At 42.6% G+C, this 3292-nt stretch overlaps 1 pseudogene; it reads left to right on the top strand.

The window, feature by feature from the left end:
- The first annotated feature begins 1447 nt into the window (after positions 1-1447).
- Positions 1448-2002, top strand: LOC118630804 (annotated as a pseudogene).
- The last annotated feature ends 1290 nt before the right edge of the window (positions 2003-3292 follow it).

Genomic DNA, 3292 nt, shown 5'->3' on the forward strand with positions numbered 1-3292 from the left:
GCAGCAACAGGTACCCAGGTAAAGCACAGGTGTACTGGTACTGCAACCAGAGAGAATTTCCTCCCTGCCCCAATGTAGTGTATTGAATTCTACCTTCATTGATGACCCACAGTGAATACACTGCAGGTTTCAAGGGGCTATTCTTCAATACAGACTAATGGTACAAGTCAAAGTTCAATTCATCAGAATGAATTATTTGAAAAACCAGGACAATGCAGTCCAAGTCTGCAATCATCTGATGGTATCCTTTGACCCAAGGATAATATTTCGAATATAAAGAAGCAGATGGATGGCTTATCCTTCAAATAATCCTCCAAGAATATTATTTATTAAAAATAAGTTTCTGCCCTGGCTGGTTTGGCTCAGCAGTTAGAGCATCAGATTGCGGACCAAAGAGTCACAGGTTTGATTCCAGTCAAGGGCACGTAACCTGGGTTGCAGGTTCAATCCCCGGCCCTGGTCAGGGTCATGCAGGAGGCAACCAATAGATGTGTCTCTCTCACATCGATATTTCTCTCTCTCCCTCCCTCCCTCCCCCTTCCCCTTCCCCAACTCTATCTGAAAGTAAATGGAAAAATATCCTCCAGTGAGGATTTAAAAAAAAGTTTCTGATAAGACTAAAGGCTCCAAAGTTTGAAGTTATACTATCAAGAAAAAGCTTGAGGTTCTGATAATCTCTTGTTTCTGTCCAAGGAAGACAGGATATACTTTGGCCATAAGCCATGCGTAGGATAGGGCCAATGTCCTCTTTTGCCAAGTTAAGGAGCCTAATTAGGATTGGAGCCAACATGAAAATCCACTGAACCTCTACATAGAAGGGGGCCAAAAGGAGCAGCAAAGTTTCCCGCAGGAGTTAATTTTGCATCAGTGGCAAAGTCCCAAAAGCTATGTGTCATAGAGACCAGTCACTGCATGTTAACCTAGAAAATGGTCAATGCTACCATTACCGATTGCCCACTAAGACCACAAAACATTTAACAAAGTGTCAGGTCATTGAGAATCTTACTTCCAGTTCACAGATAGAAACACTGCATAGCCTGGCTGATGTGGCTCAGTGGACTGAGCATCCTCCCATGGACTGAGAGGTCTGTTTTGATTCCCATTCAGGGCACATGCCCAGGCTGCATCCCCAGTAAGGGGCATGCAGGAGGTAGCTAATGGGTGTTTCTATCTCTCTGTCTCTCCCTTCCTCTCTCTAAAAAAAAAATCAGTAAAAACATATTCAAAAAACAAAAAATACTGCATAGCCTAAACAAAACAAGCTATACACAATTATCTTTACAAGTCACAGAATGAGAGTGATAGTGTAAGAAAGGGGAAGAGAATATCCATGTTTTAAAAAAAAAGGTTTGGATATCACTATGAATTATTGTCTTAAAATAGATGCTTGTCAGTGTTTTTTGTTTGTTTGCTTGGTTTTGTATTTTGGCTCTAGGTTTGGAGGAGGCTTAGGTGCAACTTTCTTCGGTCATCCTGAATCTGGGTTCATCCAACACCAGCTGCCTCCACCATGCCACCAAAGCTCAGCCCCAGTGAGGTCAAAGTCATATGCCTGAGGTGCACAGATGGAAAAGTCCCTGGCCCCCAAGATCAGCTCCCCGGGCTTATCTCCAAAAAAGGTTGGTGATGACATCGCCAAAGCAAACAGTGATCGGAAAGGTCTGAGGATTACAGTAAAACTGACTATTCAGAACAGACAGGCCCAGAGTGCGGTAGTACCTTCTGCCTCTGCCCTGATCATCAAAGCCCTCAAAGAACCACCATGAGACCAAAAGAAGCAAAAAAATACAAAACACATTAAGCACAGTGGAACCATCACTTGTGACGAGACTGTTAACATTGCTTGACAGATGCGGCACCGATCTTTGGCTAGAGAACTCTCTGGAACCATAGAGAGATCCCGGGGACTGCCCCGTCTGCGGGCTGCAATGTCAATGGCTGCCACCCTCAACACATCATAGATGACATCAACTGTGGTGCAGCGGAATGCCCCGCTAATTGAGAATGACAAAGGAAAGATTTCAATATTAAAGATTATCTGACAACCAAAAATAAAGAGGTAGATAGATAGATGATACTTGTCCCCACAGAGCCTTCTGATGACGGGAAAAGAAAGTTCAAAGGGACTCTCATTTGTTTTTCCCCTCAGCTCCACTGTCTACACCAGTTCACCCAATCAACCCTCAAAGCCTAGTTCATTTTTTCCTTCCCACACAAGCGTTATACTGAGTCTGGCCTTTCCAAACCACCACTGGCAACATCGATTGAATTGATTGATCATATATCGTTTAAGTCGAGGAGGCGAGTCCTGATCCCAAGAAACTATGACATTGTCCCCATCAGAAATCCCAACCCTTGACAGCCAACCTGGACTAATCCCACAGGGGAGCAAAGTTTCTCCTGTTATTCATCTGGAACAATAAGTTTGGAACACAATTCAAATTAACCCTAAGTGCCTTACGAGAGAAGGATTTGTTTATACACCTTGATTCCGCACGGCACCTGGAGGAGCACTGCACACCCGGTAGTTCACAGATTGCTATAATTTGGTGAGTACTTACCGTATTACATGTGTTGTACTTACAGCTTTACATAATTTATTTCATGCATACATTTTGTCAGTCATTCTAGCAATTCTCCTAAAAAGGTGTTATCCCCATTTTAAGGAAGGGAAACAGAGGCTCTGGCAAACCCATGGACTCATCCAGGACAGTGTAGCTAATAGGAAGCAGACTGGATTTTTATCCCAAGACTGCCTGATGCTAAGGCCTAAGCTCTTCCCACTGCACCATGTTGTCTCCCTAAAAGCCCTTCATGAAAGCTTCTGTTGAACCAATGATGGAAGTAATGGGTGGGCAAACCTTGGCTCAGTATCACATAAACCTTCTAACAGTTACGAAGTCCAGCAATAAAATAGACCATGAGGTAGTAAATAATTAGCACAGAAACGACATTCTGTTGTAATAAAATACAGGGATTGCTACTCGGCTTGCAAAGCTGGACTAGATTATCTCAGTGTCTGAAATCTAAAACAAAGACAAAGTCAGATCCTGACAAATGAGGCCAAAGCTGAATTTTAGGCATATATCTCGCTGTGTTTTAGGAGACACAGAGATGAAAAAGACATAATTCCAGAAATGGGGGAAGGGTTATAATTTAGCTTGGTATTAAACAAAAACAGGATTTCAGAAAATGAGAGTGGGAAAGAGTTGAATATTATGCCTAGTGCCCAATAAAGGGAACAGGATATTTAAAAACAGAGTGGTAAGAAAAGCATAGAAAATATTTAGGT

Source organism: Molossus molossus, unplaced genomic scaffold, assembly GCF_014108415.1.
Source record: "Molossus molossus isolate mMolMol1 unplaced genomic scaffold, mMolMol1.p scaffold_m16_p_15, whole genome shotgun sequence".
Lineage (NCBI taxonomy): Eukaryota > Metazoa > Chordata > Mammalia > Chiroptera > Molossidae > Molossus > Molossus molossus.